This window comes from Salminus brasiliensis, chromosome 6 (genome assembly GCF_030463535.1).
Source record: "Salminus brasiliensis chromosome 6, fSalBra1.hap2, whole genome shotgun sequence".
Taxonomy (NCBI): Eukaryota; Metazoa; Chordata; class Actinopteri; order Characiformes; family Bryconidae; genus Salminus; species Salminus brasiliensis.
The window spans coordinates 35,875,927-35,894,240 of record NC_132883.1 but is presented as its reverse complement, the minus strand read 5'-3'; the positions used below and the strand labels follow the sequence as shown (position 1 = coordinate 35,894,240).

The 18,314-nt window shown below is 44.7% G+C and overlaps 18 non-coding genes across 18 annotated transcripts; all 18 read left to right on the top strand.

Annotated features, from left to right (window-relative positions):
- The first annotated feature begins 219 nt into the window (after positions 1-219).
- trnaa-ugc (transfer RNA alanine (anticodon UGC)) lies at positions 220-291 on the top strand. The gene has a single exon. It is a non-coding gene; the product is annotated as a tRNA-Ala (tRNA).
- A 234-nt stretch (positions 292-525) lies between these two features.
- On the top strand, positions 526-597 carry trnat-ugu (transfer RNA threonine (anticodon UGU)). Its single transcript has one exon. It is a non-coding gene; the product is annotated as a tRNA-Thr (tRNA).
- A 521-nt stretch (positions 598-1,118) lies between these two features.
- On the top strand, positions 1,119-1,190 carry trnat-cgu (transfer RNA threonine (anticodon CGU)). Its single transcript has one exon. It is a non-coding gene; the product is annotated as a tRNA-Thr (tRNA).
- Positions 1,191-1,678: 488 nt separating this feature from the next.
- trnat-ugu (transfer RNA threonine (anticodon UGU)) lies at positions 1,679-1,750 on the top strand. The gene has a single exon. It is a non-coding gene; the product is annotated as a tRNA-Thr (tRNA).
- A 517-nt stretch (positions 1,751-2,267) lies between these two features.
- On the top strand, positions 2,268-2,339 carry trnaa-ugc (transfer RNA alanine (anticodon UGC)). Its single transcript has one exon. It is a non-coding gene; the product is annotated as a tRNA-Ala (tRNA).
- A 234-nt stretch (positions 2,340-2,573) lies between these two features.
- trnat-ugu (transfer RNA threonine (anticodon UGU)) lies at positions 2,574-2,645 on the top strand. Its single transcript has one exon. It is a non-coding gene; the product is annotated as a tRNA-Thr (tRNA).
- Positions 2,646-4,121: 1,476 nt separating this feature from the next.
- Positions 4,122-4,193, top strand: trnat-ugu (transfer RNA threonine (anticodon UGU)). The gene has a single exon. It is a non-coding gene; the product is annotated as a tRNA-Thr (tRNA).
- Positions 4,194-4,311: 118 nt separating this feature from the next.
- trnaa-ugc (transfer RNA alanine (anticodon UGC)) lies at positions 4,312-4,383 on the top strand. The gene has a single exon. It is a non-coding gene; the product is annotated as a tRNA-Ala (tRNA).
- A 1,022-nt stretch (positions 4,384-5,405) lies between these two features.
- Positions 5,406-5,477, top strand: trnat-ugu (transfer RNA threonine (anticodon UGU)). Its single transcript has one exon. It is a non-coding gene; the product is annotated as a tRNA-Thr (tRNA).
- A 122-nt stretch (positions 5,478-5,599) lies between these two features.
- Positions 5,600-5,671, top strand: trnas-uga (transfer RNA serine (anticodon UGA)). Its single transcript has one exon. It is a non-coding gene; the product is annotated as a tRNA-Ser (tRNA).
- A 327-nt stretch (positions 5,672-5,998) lies between these two features.
- On the top strand, positions 5,999-6,070 carry trnat-cgu (transfer RNA threonine (anticodon CGU)). Its single transcript has one exon. It is a non-coding gene; the product is annotated as a tRNA-Thr (tRNA).
- Positions 6,071-6,753: 683 nt separating this feature from the next.
- Positions 6,754-6,825, top strand: trnaa-ugc (transfer RNA alanine (anticodon UGC)). The gene has a single exon. It is a non-coding gene; the product is annotated as a tRNA-Ala (tRNA).
- A 233-nt stretch (positions 6,826-7,058) lies between these two features.
- Positions 7,059-7,130, top strand: trnat-ugu (transfer RNA threonine (anticodon UGU)). Its single transcript has one exon. It is a non-coding gene; the product is annotated as a tRNA-Thr (tRNA).
- Positions 7,131-7,905: 775 nt separating this feature from the next.
- trnaa-cgc (transfer RNA alanine (anticodon CGC)) lies at positions 7,906-7,977 on the top strand. Its single transcript has one exon. It is a non-coding gene; the product is annotated as a tRNA-Ala (tRNA).
- A 234-nt stretch (positions 7,978-8,211) lies between these two features.
- On the top strand, positions 8,212-8,283 carry trnat-ugu (transfer RNA threonine (anticodon UGU)). The gene has a single exon. It is a non-coding gene; the product is annotated as a tRNA-Thr (tRNA).
- Positions 8,284-8,804: 521 nt separating this feature from the next.
- On the top strand, positions 8,805-8,876 carry trnat-cgu (transfer RNA threonine (anticodon CGU)). The gene has a single exon. It is a non-coding gene; the product is annotated as a tRNA-Thr (tRNA).
- A 183-nt stretch (positions 8,877-9,059) lies between these two features.
- On the top strand, positions 9,060-9,131 carry trnaa-ugc (transfer RNA alanine (anticodon UGC)). The gene has a single exon. It is a non-coding gene; the product is annotated as a tRNA-Ala (tRNA).
- A 1,567-nt stretch (positions 9,132-10,698) lies between these two features.
- trnaa-ugc (transfer RNA alanine (anticodon UGC)) lies at positions 10,699-10,770 on the top strand. The gene has a single exon. It is a non-coding gene; the product is annotated as a tRNA-Ala (tRNA).
- Positions 10,771-18,314: the final 7,544 nt, after the last annotated feature.

The window sequence follows — 18,314 nt, the reverse complement described above, 5'->3', positions numbered from 1 at the left end:
ACTTGCTTGATTTGCATGTTCTGAGACAGTAACAGAAGAATGTTTACTGTTATGCTCAGGTAACCGAAGATCACGGGTTCGATTCCCGTTCGTGCCTTTTCCAAGCAAAAAGAAGCTTAATGGGAGCTTTTATTACATGTCAATCAAATCCTCCCCATCTTTGCTGTATGTCTTACTTTTAGTCATGCTCTTGGGTTCCTGAAACAGAAGCTTGGCAGAGGGGATGTAGCTCAGTGGTAGAGCGCATGCTTTGCATGTATGAGGTCCTGGGTTCAATCCCCAGCATCTCCCCTGAATTTGTCTTTTAGACTGAAGCTCATTATTCGAAGCATGCTGAAGTGAATCAAAACCACAACAAACACTGTTCATTAAAAAGGCATTTGCAGCTGGAGGAACTTGCTTGATTTGCATGTTCTGAGACAGTATCAGAAGAATGTTTACTGTTATGCTCAGGTAATTAACTCCAGTTGCTTTTACAGGTACATTTGTCCAGTGCTTCCACGCCAATTCAAATCCAAGGCTGTGGGCGCGATGGCCAAGTGGCAAGGCGTCGGTCTTGTAAACCGATGATCACGGGTTCGATCCCCACTCGTGCCTTTTCCAAGCAAAAAGAAGCTTAATGGGAGCTTTTATCACATTTCAATCAAATCCTCCCCATCTTTGCTGAATGTCTTACTTTTACTCATGCTCTTGGGTTCCTTAAACAGAAGATTGGCAGAGGGGATGTATCTCAGTGATAAAGCGCATGCTTTGCATGTATGAGGTCCAGGGTTCAATCCCCTGCATCTCCATGTTATAACCTGCTGGGCTGGTTTTTGCAACTTCAGACTACGAGGATCAGGAATTTTTCTTCATTGTCTGACCTATTAGAGTATTTCTTTGCAACTTCAGAGAAACACAAACCAGACATTTAGTTCTAGACAAATTCTGCCACATGTGTTGCAAGGTGCCCAGGATGGGAGTACATGCACATTCTTCTACTGAAGCAGAGGTCACACCAACGTTTGCTAAAAGTTCAAACTGAGCATTTAGCAAGAATTTTATTCATTGAGTCAGCTAAGAATTGTCAGGAGACCGGTTGAGGCATAGAGTCATGGGACTAGGACAGCTGATGAGCTGGCATGGTGGCCAAGTGGTAAGGCGTCGGTCTCGTAAACCGAAAATCATGGGTTTGACCCCCGTCCGTGCCTTCTTTCTTGGAAGATTCTACCCAATGTCACTTTGCTGGTAGCTTTTGCATGCCCCATCATATATGATGTTCCAGCTTACTATGTTAAAATGCTGACTATGCAGGATTTTAACTCTGCCCTCACTGTAAGTTTAAAGCATTGGCTTGTCCCATGGGCACATTGTCAACAACCTACAGCAAGTTGGGGATGTAGCTCAGTGGTAGAGCGCATTCTTTGCATGTATGAGGTCCTGGATTCAATCCCCAGCATCTCCACTGAATTTGTCGTTTAGACTGTAGCTCATTATTCGAAGCATGCTGAAGTGAATCAAAACTACAACAAAAACTGTTCATTAAAAAGGCATTTGCAGCTGGAGGAACTTGCTTGATTTGCATGTTCTGAGACAGTATCAGAGGAGTGTTTACTGTTATGCTCAGGTAATTAACTCCTGTTGCTTTTACAGGTACATTTGTCCAGTGCTTCCACGCCAATTCAAAACCAAGGCCGTGGGTGTGATGGCCAAGTGGCAAGGCGTCGGTCTTGTAAACCGAAGATCACGGGTTCAATCCCCGTTCGTGCCTTTTCCAAGCAAAAAGAAACTTAAAGGGAGCTTTTATTACATGCCAATCAAATCCTCCCCATCTTTGCTGAATGTCTTATTTTTTTCTCATGCTCTTGGGTTCCTCAAAAAGAAGATTGGCAGAGGAGATGTAGCTCAGTGGTGGAGCGCATGCTTTGCATGTTTGACTTCCAGGGTTCAATCCCCAGCATCTCCACTGAGTTTGTCTTTTAGACTGAAGTTCATTATTCAAAGCATGCTGAAGTGAATCAAAACCACAACAAAAACTGTTCATTAAAAAGGCATTTGCAGCTGGAGGAACTTGCTTGATTTGCATGTTCTGAGACAGTAACAGAAGAATGTTTACTGTTATGCTCAGGTAACCGAAGATCACGGGTTCGATTCCCGTTCGTGCCTTTTCCAAGCAAAAAGAAGCTTAATGGGAGCTTTTATTACATGTCAATCAAATCCTCCCCATCTTTGCTGTATGTCTTACTTTTAGTCATGCTCTTGGGTTCCTGAAACAGAAGCTTGGCAGAGGGGATGTAGCTCAGTGGTAGAGCGCATGCTTTGCATGTATGAGGTCCTGGGTTCAATCCCCAGCATCTCCCCTGAATTTGTCTTTTAGACTGAAGCTCATTATTCAAAGCATGCTGAAGTGAATCAAAACCACAACAAAAACTGTTCATTAAAAAGGCATTTGCAGCTGGAGGAACTTGCTTGATTTGCATGTTCTGAGACAGTATCAGAAGAATCTTTACTGTTATGCTCAGGTAATTAACTCCTGTTGCGTTTACAGGTACATTTGTCCAGTGCTTCCACGCCAATTCAATACCAAGGCTGTGGGCGCGATGGCCAAGTGGCAAGACGTTGGTCTTGTAAACCGAAGATCACGGGTTCGATCCCCGTTCGTGCCTTTTCCAAGCAAAAAGAAGCTTAATGGGAGCTTTTATTACATTTCAATCAAATCCTCCCCATCTTTGCTGAATGTCTTACTTTTACTCATGCTCTTGGGTTCCTTAAACAGAAGATTGGCAGAGGGGATGTATCTCAGTGGTAAAGCGCATGCTTTGCATGTATGAGGTCCAGGGTTCAATCCCCTGCATCTCCATGTTATAACCTGCTGGGCTGGTTTTTGCAACTTCAGACTACGAGGATCAGGAATTTTTCTCCATTGTCTGACCTATTAGAGTATTTCTTTGCAACTTCAGAGAAACACAAACCAGACATTTAGTTCTAGACAAATTCTGCCACATGTGTTGCAAGGTGCCCAGGATGGGAGTACATGCACATTCTTCTACTGAAGCAGAGATCACACCAACGTTTGCTAAAAGTTCAAACTGAGCATTTAGCAAGAATTTTATTCATTGAGTCAGCCAAGAATTGTCAGGAGACCGGTTGAGGCATAGAGTCATGGGACTAGCACAGTTGATGAGCTGGCGTGGTAGCCATGTGGTAACGCGTCGGTCTCGTAAACCGAAGATCATGGGTTCAACCCCTGTCCGTGCCTTCTTTCTTGGAAGATTCTGCCCAATGTCACTTTGCTGGTAGCTTTTGCATGCCCCATCATATATGATGTTCCAGCTTACTATGTTAAAATGCTGACAATGCAGGATTTTAACTCTGCCCTCACTGTAAGTTTAAAGCATTGGCTTGTCCCATGGGCACTTTGTCAACAACCTACAGCAAGTTGGGGATGTAGCTCATTGGTAGAGCGCATGCTTTGCATGTATGAGGTTCTGGGTTCAATCCCCAGCATCTCTGCTGAATTTGTCTTTTAGACTGAAGCTCATTATTGGAAGCATGCTGAAATGAATCAAAACCACAACAAAAACTGTTCATTAAAAAGGCATTTGCAGCTGGAGGAACTTGCTTGATTTGCATGTTCTGAGACAATATCAGAAGAATGTTTACTGTTATGCTCAGGTAACCGAAGATCACGGATTAGATCCCCGTTCGTGCCTTTTTCCAAGCAAAAAGAAGCTTAATGGGAGCTTTTATTACATGTTAATCAAATCCTCCCCATCTTTGCTGTATGTCTTACTTTTACTCATACTCTTGGGTTCCTCAAATAGAAGCTTGGCAGAGGTGATGTAGCTCAGTGGTAGAGTGCATGTTTTGCATGTATGAGGTCCTGGGTTCAATCCCCAGCATCTCCACTGAATTTGTCTTTTAGACTGAAGCTCATTATTCGAAGCATGCTGAAGTGAATCAAAACCACAACAAAAACTGTTCATTAAAAAGGCATTTGCAGCTGGAGGAACTTGCTTGATTTGCATGTTCTGACACAGTATCAGAAGAATGTTTACTGTTATGCTCAGGTAATTAACTCCTGTTGCTTTTACAGGTACATTTGTCCAGTGCATCCACGCCAAATCAAAACCAAGGCTGCGGGCGTGATGGCCAAGTGGCAAGGCGTCGGTCTTGTAAACCGAAGATCACGGTTTCGATCCCCGTTCGTGCCTTTTCCAAGCAAAATAAGCTTAAAAATGCTGACTATGCAGGATTTTAACTCTGCCCTCACTGTAAGTTTAAAGCTTTGGCTTGTCCCATGGGCACATTGTCAACAACCTGCAGCAAGTTGGGGATGTAGCTCAGTGGTAGAGCGCATGCTTTGCATGTATGAGGTCCTGGGTTCAATCCCCAGCATCTCCACTGAATTTGTCTTTTAGTCTGAAGCTCATTATTCGAAGCATGCTGAAATGAATCAAAACCATAACAAAAACTGTTCATTAAAAAGGAATTTGCAGCTGGAGGAACTTGCTTGATTTGCATGTTCTGAGACAGTATCAGAAGAATGTTTACTGTTATGCTCAGGTAACCGAAGATCACGGGTTCGATTCCCGTTCGTGCCTTTTCCAAGCAAAAAGAAGCTTAATGGGAGCTTTTATTACATGTCAATCAAATCCTCCCCATCTTTGCTGTATGTCTTACTTTTACTCATGCTCTTGGGTTCCTGAAACAGAAGATTGGCAGAGGGGATGTAACTCTGTGGTAGAGCGCATGCGTTGCATGTATGAGGTCCTGGGTTCCATCCCCAGCATCTCCACTGAATTTGTCTTTTAGTCTGAAGCTCATTATTCGAAGCATGCTGAAATGAATCAAAACCATAACAAAAACTGTTCATTAAAAAGGAATTTGCAGCTGGAGGAACTTGCTTGATTTGCATGTTCTGAGACAGTATCAGAAGAATGTTTACTGTTATGCTCAGGTAACCGAAGATCATGGGTTCGATTCCCGTTCGTGCCTTTTCCAAGCAAAAAGAAGCTTAATGGGAGCTTTTATTACATGTCAATCAAATCCTCCCCATCTTTGCTGTATGTCTTACTTTTACTCATGCTCTTGGGTTCCTGAAACAGAAGATTGGCAGAGGGGATGTAACTCTGTGGTAGGGCGCATGCGTTGCATGTATGAGGTCCTGGGTTCAATCCCCAACATCTCCACTGAATTTGTCGTTTAGACTGAAGCTCATTATTCGAAGCATGCTGAAGTGAATCAAAACCTCAACAAAAACTGTTCATTAAAAAGGCATTTGCAGCTGGAGGAACTTGCTTGATTTGCATGTTCTGAGACAGTATCAGAAGAATGTTTGCTGTTATGCTCAGGTAATTAACTCCAGTTGCTTTTACAGGTACATTTGTCCAGTGCTTCCACGCCAATTCAAAACCAAGGCTGTGGGCGCGATGGCCGAGTGGCAAGGCGTCTGTCTTGTAAACCGAAGATCACGGGTTCGATCCCCGTTTGTGCCTTTTCCAAGCAAAAAGAAGCTTAATGGGAGCTTTTATTACATTTCAATCAAATCCTCCCCATCTTTGCTGAATGTCTTACTTTTACTCATGCTCTTGGGTTCCTCAAAAAGAAGATTGGCAGAGGGGATGTAGCTCAGTGGTAAAGCGCATGCTTTGAATGTTTGAAGTCCAGGGTTCAATCCCCTGCATCTCCGTGTTATAACCTGCTGGGCAGGTTTTTGCAACTTCAGACTACGAGGATCAGGAATTTTTCTCCATTGTCTGACCTATTAGAGTATTTCTTTGCAACTTAAGAGAAACACAAACCAGATATTTAGTTCTAGACAAATTCTGCCGCATGTGTTGCAAGGTGCCCAGGATGAGAGTACATGCACATTCTTGTACTGAAGCAGAGGTCACACCAACGTTTGCTAAAAGGTCAAACTGAGCATTTAGCAAGAATTTTATTCATTGAGTCAGCCAAGAACTGTCAGGAGACCGGTTGAGGCACAGAGTTATGGGACTTGAACAGATGGTGAGCTGGCATGGTGGCCAAGTGGTAAGGCGTCGGTCTCGTAAACCGAAGATCATGGGTTCGACCCCAGTCCGTGCCTTCTTTCTTGGAAGATTCTGCCCAATGTCACTTTGCTGGTAGCTTTTGCATTCCCCATCATATATGATGTTCCAGCTTACTATGTTAAAAATGCTGACTATGCAGGATTTTAACTCTGCCCTCACTGTAAGTTTAAAGCTTTGGCTTGTCCCATGGGCACATTGTCAACAACCTACAGCAAGTTGGGGATGTAGCTCAGTGGTGGAGCGCATGCTTTGCATGGATGAGGTCCTGGGTTCAATCCCCACCATCTCTGCTGAATTTGTCTTTTAGACTGAAGCTCATTATTGGAAGCATGCTGAACTGAATCAAAACCACAACAAAAACTGTTCATTAAAAAGGCATTTGCAGCTGGAGGAACTTGCTTGATTTGCATGTTCTGAGACAGTATCAGAAGAGTGTTTACTGTTATGCTCAGGTAATTAACTCCTGTTGCTTTTACAGGTACATTTGTCCAGTGCTTCCACGCCAATTCACAACCAAGGCTGTGGGCGTGATGGCCAAGTGGCAAGGCGTCGGTCTTGTAAACCGAAAATCGGGGGTTCGATCCCCGTTCGTGCCTTTTCCAAGCAAAAAGAAGCTTAATGGGAGCTTTTATTACATGTTAATCAAATCCTCCCCATCTTTGCTGTATGTCTTACTTTTACTCATGCTCTTGGGTTCCTCAAACAGAAGATTGGCAGAGGGGATGTAGCTCAGTGGTAGAGCGTATGCTTTGCGTGTATGAGGTCCTGGGTTCAATCCCCAGCATCTCCACTGAATTTGTCTTTTAGACTGAAGCTCATTATTCGAAGCATGCTGAAGTGAATCAAAATCACAACAAAAACTGTTCATTAAAAAGGCATTTGCAGCTGGAGGAACTTGCTTGATTTGCATGTTCTGAGACAGTATCAGAAGAATGTTTACTGTTATGCTCAGGTAATTAACTCCTGTTGTTTTACAGGTATATTTGTCCAGTGCTTCCACGCCAATTAAAAACCAAGGCTGTGGGCATGATGGCCAAGTGGCAAGGCGTTGGTCTTGTAAACCGAAAATCACTGGTTCGATCCCCGTTCATGCCTTTTCCAAGCAAAAAGAAGCTTAATGGGAGCTTTTATTACATGTCAATCAAATCCTCCCCATCTTTGCTGAATGTCTTACTTTTACTCATGCTCTCTGGTTCCGTAAACATAAGATTGGCAGTGGGGATGTATCTCAGTGGTAAAGCGCATGCTTTGCATGTATGAGGTCCAGGGTTCAATCCCCTGCATCTCCATGTTATAACCTGCTGGGCAGGTTTTTGCAACTTCAGACTACAAGGATCAGGAATTTTTCTTCATTGTCTGACCTTTTAGAGTATTTCTTTGCAACTTCAGAGAAACACAAACCAGACATTTAGTTCTAGACAAATTCTGCCGCATGTGTTGCAAGGTGCCCAGGATGGGAGTACATGCACATTCTTGTACTGAAGCAGAGGTCACACCAACGTTTGCTAAAAGTTCAAACTGAGCATTTAGCAAGAATTTTATTCGTTGAGTCAGCCAAGAATTGTCAGGAGACCGGATGAGGCATAGAGTCATGGAACTAACGCAGTTGATGAGCTGGCATGTTGGCCAAGTGGTAAGTCATCGGTCTCGTAAACCGAAAGTCATGGGTTCGACTCCTGTCAGTGCCTTCTTTCTTGGAAGATTCTGCCCAATGTCACTTTGCTGGTAGCCTTTGGGTGCCCCATCATATATGATGTTCCAGCTTACTATGTTAAAATGCTGACTATGCAGGATTTTAACTCTGCCCTCACTGTAAGTTTAAAGCTTTGGCTTGTCCCATGGGCACATTGTCAACAACCGACAGCAAGTTGGGGATGTAGCTCAGTGGTAGAGCGCATGCTTCGCATGCATGAGGTCCAGGGTTCAATCCCCAGCATCTCCACTGAATTTGACTTTTAGACTGAAGCTCATTATTCGAAGCATGCTGAAGTGAATCAAAACCACAACAAAAACTGTTCATTAAAAAGGCATTTGCAGCTGGAGGAACTTGCTTGATTTGCATGTTCTGAGACAGTATCAGAAGAATGTTTACTGTTATGCTCAGGTAATTAACTCCTGTTGCTGTTACAGGTACATTTGTCCAGTGCTTCCACGCCAAATCAAAACCAAGGCTGCGGGCATGATGGCCAAGTGGCAAGGCGTCGGTCTTGTAAACCGAAGATCGCGGTTTCGATCCCCGTTCGTGCCTTTTCCAAGCAAAAAGAAGCTTAATGGGAGCTTTTATTACATTTCAATCAAATCCTCCCCATCTTTGCTGAATGTCTTACTTTTACTCATGCTCTTGGGTTCCTTAAACAGAAGATTGGCAGAGGGGATGTATCTCAGTGGTAAAGTGCATGCTTTGCATGTATGAGGTCCAGGGTTCAATCCCCTGTATCTCCATGTTATAACCTGCTGGGCAGGTTTTTGCAACTTCAGACTACGAGGATCAGGAATTTTTCTCCATTGTCTGACCTATTAGAGTATTTCTTTGCAACTTCAGAGAAACACAAACCAGACATTTAGTTCTAGATAAATTCTGCCACATGTGTTGCAAGGTGCCCAGGATGGGAGTACATGAACATTGTTGTACTGAAGCAGAGGTCACACCAACGTTTGCTAAAAGTTCAAACTGAGCATTTAGCAAGAATTTTATTCATTGAGTCAGCCAAGAATTGTCAGGAGACCGGTTGAGGCACAGAGTTATGGGACTTGAACAGTTGATGAGCTGGCATGGTGGCCAAGTGGTAAGGCGTCGGTCTCGTAAACCGAAGATCATGGGTTCGACCCCAGTCCGTGCCTTCTTTCTTGGAAGATTCTGCCCAATGTCACTTTGCTGGTAGCTTTTGCATTCCCCATCATATATGATGTTCCAGCTTACTATGTTAAAAATGCTGACTATGCAGGATTTTAACTCTGCCCTCACTGTAAGTTTAAAGCTTTGGCTTGTCCCATGGGCACATTGTCAACAACCTGCAGCAATTTGGGGATGTAGCTCAGTGGTAGAGTGCATGCTTTGCATGTATAAGGTCCTGGGTTCAATCCCCAGCATCTCCACTGAATTTGTCTTTTAGTCTGAAGCTCATTATTCGAAGCATGCTGAAATAAATCAAAACCACAACAAAAACTGTTCATTAAAAAGGCATTTGCAGCTGGAGGAACTTGCTTGATTTGCATGTTCTGAGACAGTAACAGAAGAATGTTTACTGTTATGCTCAGGTAACCGAAGATCACGGGTTCGATTCCCGTTCGTGCCTTTTCCAAGGAAAAAGAAGCTTAATGGGAGCTTTTATTACATGTCAATCAAATCCTCCCCATCTTTGCTGAATGTCTTACTTTTACTCATGCTCTTGGGTTCCTTAAACAGAAGATTGGCAGAGGGGATGTATCTCAGTGATAAAGCGCATGCTTTGCATGTATGAGGTCCAGGGTTCAATCCCCTCCATCTCCATGTTATAACCTGCTGGGCTGGTTTTTGCAACTTCAGACTACGAGGATCAGGAATTTTTCTTCATTGTCTGACCTATTAGAGTATTTCTTTGCAACTTCAGAGAAACACAAACCAGACATTTAGCTCTAGACAAGTTCTGCCACATGTGTTGCAAGGTGCCCAGGATGGGAGTACATGCAAATTCTTGTACTGAAGCAGAGGTCACACCAACTTTTGCTAAAAGGTCAAACTGAGCATTTAGCAAGAATTTATTCATTGAGTCAGCCAAGAATTGTTAGGTGACCAGTTGAGGCATAGAGTCATGGGACTAGGTGGGTTGACTGGCAGGCATGGTGGCCAAGTGGCAAGGCGTTGGTCTTGTAAAACGAAGATCACGTGTTCGATCCCCGTTCGTGCCTTTTCCAAGCAAAAAAAAGCTTAATGGGAGCTTTTATTACATGTTAATCAAATCCCCCCCATTTTTGCTGAATGTCTTACTTTTACTCATGCTCTTGGGTTCCTCAAACGGAAGATTGGCAGAGGGGATGTAGCTCAGGGGTAGAGTGCATTCTTTGCGTGTATGAGGTCCAGGGTTCAATCCCCTACATCTCCATGTTATAACCTGCTGGGCTGTTTTTTGCAACTTCAGACTACGTGGATCAGGAATTTTTCTTCATTGTCTGACCTAGTAGAGTATTTCTTTGCAACTTCAGAGAAACACAAACCAGACATTTAGTTCTAGACAAATTCTGCCGCATGTGTTGCAAGGTGCCCAGGATGAGAGTACATGCAAATTCTTGTACTGAAGCAGAGGTCACACCAACGTTTGCTAAAAGGTCAAACTGAGCATTTAGCAAGAATTTTATTCATTGAGTAAGCCAAGAATTGTTAGGTGACCAGTTGAGGCATAGAGTCATGGGACTCGCTAGTTTGATGAGCTTGCATGGCGGCCAAGTGGTAAGGTGTCGCTCTCGTAAACTGAAGATCATGGGTTCGACCCCTGTCCGTGCCATCTTTCTTGGATGATTCTGCCCAATGTCACTTTGCTGGTAGCTTTTGCATGCCCCATCATATATGATGTTCCAGCTTACTATGTTAAAATGCTGACTATGCAGGATTTTACCTCTGCCCTAGCTGTAAGTTTAAAGCTTTGTCTTGTCCCATGGGCACATTGTCGACAACCTACAGCAAGTTGGGGATGTAGCTCAGTGGTAGAGTGTATGCTTTGCATGTATGAGGTCCAGGGTTCAATCCCCTGCATCTCCATGTTACAACCTGCTGGACTTTTTTTTGCAACTTCAGACTACGTGGATCAGGAATTTTTCTTCATTGTCTGACCTATTAGAGTATTTCTTTGCAACTTCAGAGAAACACAAACCAGACATTTAGTTCTAGACAAGTTCTGCCACATGTGTTGCAAGGTGCCCAGGATGGGAGTACATGCACATTCTTGTACTGAAGCAGAGGTCACACCAACGTTTGCTAAAAGGTCAAACTGAGCATTTAGCAAGAATTTATTCATTGAGTCAGCCAAGAATTGTTAGGTGACCAGTTGAGGCATAGAGTCATGGGACTAGGAGGGTTGACTGGCAGGCATGGTGGCCAAGTGGTAAGGCGTCGGTCTTGTAAGCTAAAGATCATGGGTTCGACCCCTGTCCGTGCCTTCTTTCTTGGAAGATTCTGCCCAATGTCACTTTGCTGGTAGCTTTTGCATGCCCTATCATATATGATGTTCGAGCTTACTATGTTAAAATGCTGACTATGCAGGATTTTAACTCTTCCCTTGCTGTAAGTTTAAAGCTTTGGCTTGTCCCATGGGCACATTGCCAACAACCTGCAACCAGTTGGGGATGTAGCTTTGTGGTAGAGCGCATGCTTTGCATGTATGAGGTCCTGGGTTCAATCCCCAGCATCTCCACTGAATTTGTCTTTTAGACTGAAGCTCATTATTGGAAGCATGCTGAAGTGATTTAAAACCACAACAAAAACTGTTCATTGGAGATTTTCACCTGAGTTAGCAGTTTCTCCACACAGCTGTCTTGCTTTGGGTCTGGATGGCTCCCCACCTGATTTGTATGTGGAACTTTGGGATTTAGTGGGACCTCTTATACTGGATTCCTGGAAAGGAAAAGACCTGTTACAATGTTCAAGCTACAGGCCTGTTTCTCTTATTTGTAGCGACGTCAAATTATTTGCTAAGGTTCTCTCTTTGCTGTTGGAAACTGTGGAACCTGCTTTAATAAGGGAAGACCAAACTGGGTTCATAAATGGCCGTCCTGCCTCAGATAATATCCGGAGATTATTTCAGATTTTGGACGCTGCACCTACATTTCCTAGCTCTTGTGCAGTTCTCTCTTTGGACGTGGAGAAAGCCTTTGATAGGCTGAGTGGAGTTATATGTGAGCAGTCCCTGAACATTTTGGGTTTGGGTACAACGTTTATTTCAGTGCTGCGAACACTGTATCATTCTCCTGCAGCATCAGTATTAACCAACAATCTAATGTCCCCTGCATTTCAGCTAGAGCGTGGGACTAGACAAGGGTGTCCAATCTCCCCCCATTGATTTTGTCTGTCTTTAGAACCTTTAGCACAAGCTGTTCAACAATCCTCAATATTTCCTATCACAATTCAAGATCACAGCAACTTTATTTCGCTTTATGCTGATGACATTCTTCTGTGTTTAGACAGAGTGGATGTCTCCATTCAATCTGTAATGAAGGAATTTGATGTTTTATAGAGCATTTCAGGGTTAAAAACCTATGGGCTTCCATGGTGCTTTCCCATAGCTGGATCGGATCCAACCATATATGCCCTCCAAAGGATGTGTATCCAGGATCTACCGCAAGTTGATTGAAGCTACTATGAAACCTCTTTCAGTTGCTGCATCATGGAACAGAGAGCTTGCTGCCTTAAATCATACTCCAGAATGGGGAACTACTTGGTCTGATCTTAACAGGCCTTCCAAAAATGTAACACATCAACTTACTGATTTTAAGGTCATTCACAGAGCATACCTGACACCATATAGAAGATTTAAAATGAAGCTCCAAACTACCAATCATTGTCATATATGTACCAACACTGCTGCTGGTCCATTTTAAATATGTTCTGGGAAAACTCTGGAAATAGATCAATTCAGTGTTGTCTGATTTACTGGAAATTGAGTGAAATTATGACCCATGTTTGAGTCTCCGGAATGACAACTCCAATATAGGGTTAAAGGTCATACAGAATAAACTACTGTTTACTGTCATGGTGGGTTAGGCCAGACACAGAGGGATGAACACAAAGGCATACAGATGAACACGACACAAACTTGAAAAACCAGAGGGCGAAAACAAACACACCTAAGACTGGGGGACTCTAACGAAAACCTGCAGGCAGAGCCTGGGGCAACCAGGGGTGAACTAAAGACGCGCTAGACCGGCGCTGAGACTACTTCTAAATGAAGGGAAGAGAGCTAGGAGACCAGCTGCAGAACCAAAAACGGCTAGGCCGACCAAACGTGGTACTACTGTGTGAGCGTGGGTCGCCTAGCTGGAATGAGAGTCATGGGTCTATCTTGGCTGAGAGTGAGCGAGCCTCGCTGAGTCCTTGGATGGCCGGATGGCCTGCTTACGAACAAGGAAGTCGAACAGAAGCTGGTCCTAACACACCTCTCGAGCTGCCTCTCGGTTCCAAACATGCAATTTGGCCTCGGACTAAGACGTCCAGGCTCCTTAAGTACCGCCAGCCTCAGGTGAAACGCATGACTTAAACAAGGAACAAAAACAATCAAAACCGAAACACACGTGAACACAAACGAACTGAACCAAACACACATGAACGTAAACGAACACGAACCGAGTCTCTGAATCGACACACATGAACGGAAATAGAACAGAAGTCCTTATTTGGGCCTGTGGGAGGCAGCTCGCAACCCCCCTGGGGGAGAGCACGATACTGAGGGTCTGACATTTACTGGATTTACTGCAGCTAAAAAGGCAATCCTACAAAACTGAACTACTCCTGGACTTCGCTTGGAGTCGTCTGTTGCCCCCATACCCTTGTTGTTGGTTGTTTTGTGAAATAAAAATTCTTGATCACAAAAAAAGCTGTCTTGCTTCTCAGAAACAGATCTAGAACAGATATAGAGGTACTTCTAGCTACTTCTTGGGGACAAACGTGGTTCTTAGCGCTACTGTGTGCAGAACCTGAGGGTGGGGAACTCAGTCCTCAGTGTAAATGGAGAACCTCACTAGTCCCTGAACTCCTTTCTAGATAACCCTGTTATTTTCGCTCTCTGTCGCCATGGAGACACTGAACATGTTTCCCTTTAAACTGTAAGAGAACGTAGGTGGAACCCAGGTCACAATCTAGAACGGTAGAACGAACGTTGAGCCTCAGTCGTTTACCGACCCCCACAGCGCTCAGCTGCTCTTTCTGCTCCTCTGAGAACTTTTCAGCTTTTTCGACGAGACCAACTCCTGCTTCTTCTGCAGCAACTACATCTCTACAACAGCTGCATTTTGGACGAGCTCCACTCCTTCTTCTTCCTCTAGAACCACCTCAACAACTTCGACGAGGACCCCTCCACCTCCTTCAACTAGGACCTCTCCACCTCCTTTAACGAGGACCCCTCCACCTGCTTCAACGAGGACCCCTCCACCTCCTTTAACGAGGACCCTTCCACCTCCTTCGACGAGGACCCCTCCACCTGCTTTAACGAGGACCCCTCCATCTCCTTTAACGAGGACTCCTCTACCTCCTTCGACGAGGACCCTCCACCTCCTTCAACGAGGACCCTCCATCTCCTTCTAGAAGAGCGACTTCAGCTGTTTCCACGATGCGCAGCGTCTTTGCTCTTTGCCCCCCGGCGGTGGAGCTCCGTTTGCGCCCCCTCCTGTTCGCAGCTGGGGTCGCAGCTGCCACTGCCGGAGCTTATTATGTCCTCTCTGCCCGCAGGTCCCGAGATCGACAGCGGACACCGAGGACCGTCGATGCCGCTGTCCAGACTGCAGCAGAAGGTAGCTAGAGCTCTTTAAAGCGTTAAAGCCGAAAGATAGACTCATGTAAAAATGTGCTCACTAGCTGTGTGTTTGTGTATTTGAGTGTTGGAGAAGCTAAGCAGCGAAACAGAGGTCTGTCTGAAGCTAGCTAGCTAAGTTAGCTAGGGTACTTATCTAGGTTAGCTAGGTTTACAAGATGGAGGATGTGACTCACACTGTCCTGTATTCAAGATAGGAGGGGTGTCTTCACTGTTTCTCTTTTTCAGACCCAGCGATTCATCTGGTCATCACTGCGGAGGACGGACAGCTTACCCTCAGCCCTCCGTTTGGATCTGTGATTCCGTACCGGGTAAGAGAAATGATGCAGTTGGTTTAACTGGAATTTGGGAGGTTCTAGATACTTTATACTGCAGAGATGATTTAATAGGATGCAGATCATTGCAGTCTTTCTGCCGTGTCTCATTGCAGTGTCCCAGGCGCTTTCTGGAGCAGCTGATCCTGGATCATTGCCCCAAGGATGTGCTCAGTTCCATCTGGACCCTTAGGTTCTCCTACCGGCGGTGGTACATCCGGGACAACCAGGTATGCACTTCCTCCTGTGGGGAAGAACCCTCATTTGGTACGGTTACTCGTGTCTGTATGGTTCCTATGTGGTAGAGTTAGCACTTCTCCTACAGACTGTGGCTCAACCCACACCAGCAGGTGAGGAATCCTTTGGTATAGTTACTCGTATCTGGAGCTTTGCGTCTTACTTGCGTGTGTTTTTTTATTCTGCAGAAGATCTGTGTGCGCCGACACCACGTGCTCCTGATGCGGGGGGACGTGACCCAGTCGTGGTGGATCCTCACCAACGACTTCTTCAACCTTCTTCTACCTTCTGAGGAGGTAGATAAACTCTTCCACTTCTAGTTGTTTCTGTTACTCTATTATTTTTTATATGTAATTAATTATTCTTCACGTGATTCATATGAACCCTCTAACCTCTCTCTTTCAGGCCCCCATCTGGTTCGCATCGGCAGCACAGGTGACCTTTGCTGAGGTAAGACGTCTCAGCCACGTTCTCCTAAGTCTAGCTTCCTCATGGCCTTTGACTCACAGGGTAATGCCCTGTCTCTTTGTAGCGCATTGAAGGTCACCTGCACCGTGTAGTGTCCGGCCGCTTCACCAAGCGCTCCACCCCCAAATCATCTGGAGACTTTCAGGTAACTTTAGCACGTTCTAGTCAGAACTGATCTGCATGTTCTTGTAGAACGTACCTCAGAAAGCCAACACGCTACACTTCTCCCCAGCTTGAGATGTGATGTATAGAGTGTGTGTTGTTTGTTTTACAGGTGCTCCACACGTATCAGGACCTGGTCATCGGCGATGACGGGTGGACCTCCTTTGCCAACTCATGGCCTGAGGACACCACCTGCCAGCCAGAGCCTCAGCAGGAGTCCAGCTCTTCTGACTGGCCTCAGCCCGGACCAGCTCCTGAGGTAAAACTAATCACACTAGTGTTATGAGGCGTCGTCGTACCGTTTCCAATTCTGTTCAGCATTAAATAAAGTGGAATATTTGGTCTTACAGGCGACTGGAGGCAGCGCTGCAGCGAGGGAGGTGCCCGCTTTGCAGTAAGTGTCACAGCCGCTTCTGTACACTGTAAACAGAATTGAGGTGTTTGTGTTGATTCTGAAATGGGAGATTTGCTCTTTTTCCCACAGTGCCTTCTCAACCATTCAGGGGATCAGGAACCTCCCCAAAGCGGAATGCCCTGCGTCTGGCCTTCACTGTAAGTGGCAACCCATGAAAGTACTTTTTCACATCTCAAGGTCTTCAGTTGTGTCTTGTGTTCTTCCTTCTCTAACATCCCGTTCTTCATTCCTGTAGTTCCTGCTGAGCGACGCGGAGCGCAGAGAGTACGTCTGTGAGGCCGGCAAGGCAGTTCTCAGTGACCTGGCCGATCTCAACGACAGGGTAACTACATGAACACGAAACACTTAAAACACTGTGATGAAAATGAATGAATGTGATTTTAAACATCTCTCTGTTCATCCTGCAGAATCTGGTCGTCTTCCTGCTGGCGTACGACCGACTGCTTGCGTTGGCTCAGGATCCTTCTTGCCATCAAGGAATTGAAGAGGAGCTGGCGCAGATTGGGGTGAGTTTCATTAACCAGGCTTGAGTGAAAACCTTTGTACCTCGTAGAAAAATGGATGGTTCTTCTGACCCTGGTGTTTCCTCCTACTCTCAGATTCAGCACTTCAACTTCATAGACATCGTCTATGAGGTGGTGATCCTTGGTCTTCAGGCTGGAGGGAGACCTCCGATCTGTCCGGTAAGAGACGTTTTCAGTTCTTGCGTGTGTTGTGTTCTAGCTATTAGAGCCTACACAGAACTAAGCAGCCTTTCTCACATCTGTACCACTTCTCACACTGTTGCAGACGGCTGGGGGATTTCTGGATCATCTCATGGCCGTGATATCCTCTTTCTCTGCTACCAGCGAGCAGAGCAGTGCCGGGGCTCAGCAGTACCAGCTCCTGGTCCAGGTAACCCTCAGAATCCTTCACAAAACAGAAGAGAGAACCTCACAGCTTCTCCTCCAGACATTCAGAGCAGACATGGTGTAGATTTAAGGGTTTTGTTTGCCTCCTTTGACAACAGCCTCTTCTTCTGATTGCTTTCAGAACGCACTGATGCGCTTCCTGGGGGCCATCTTTGCTCTGGAGGAGTCTGTGTACGAGGACCCTGTATCTGTGGCCGCAGCCGTGTGGGAGTTGGTCGGGAGCCACGTCAACCAGCTCCTGGACAGCCTGGAGGCTTTGGAATAAGTCATCATTTTCTTTTATTTTCTTTAACCCCTCCCTACCTTCCCTATTAATTCTATTATACTTCTATTAATTATTTCAAATTCATTTACAGCTCATTTAACCCCCACTCTAAGACTTCCCCCTATTTAATATAGTTTTAATATATTAATTTTAAAATATCTGATTTTTTTGTATGTTTATTATTAATGTTTAATTAATATAAGTATATTTATTAATTAATAAATTCTCTAGTATGTTGTGATATAGGTTGTGTTTGTGCTTTTATTAAATACGGTGAGGATCTTTTCTATTAATTTTCTATAATTCAGTGTTATTTGTAGTTGAATTTGTCCATTTTGTGTTTTAAAACTTTTGCAGTGCCTCTCCACTCTTTTTCTGTTTCTTTGCAGGTGCCCTGACTCTACTAGACTGACTGGGGTCCAGCACATCCCCCCAAACAATACTGTGAGTCATTTATTTAATTCATTTCCATGTATATTTGTTCTATTTATTTGTCAGTATTAGATGTCTGTGTCTGTAGACTGTTAATTTCAGTCCCTCTGACCCCACTTTTCTGTTTCCTTCCTCTATATGACGTGCGTCTGCGTTATGGAGCCTCAATCAGTCAGTCCAGGAATGAATGGCCTTCACAACACCCTCCCGTAAGTAAACGGTTAATTTCTTTATCTGTTTATCGTCAGCATTAGAGAACTCTGTGTAGATGAGAAGGTCAAATACAGTACATCTAACCCCACATTTTTTTCTTTTAATTTTCTGTCTCTGTACATCGGTGTGATGGAGCCTCAACACTGCAGATGACTCTGGTCAAGATTACAGGAAGGTTTTGGAATCACCACTTATTCCATCATCTGTTAGCTCAGGCCAGTAAGTCCAGTAGTGCATTGACTCTGCTGGACTGACTGGCCTCCACCCCACCCACCCGTAAGTAAACAATCCATTGTAGTATCTGTTTATTGTCAGTATTAAAGAACTGTGTCTAAATTATGCGATCTATTACAGCCCATCTAACCCT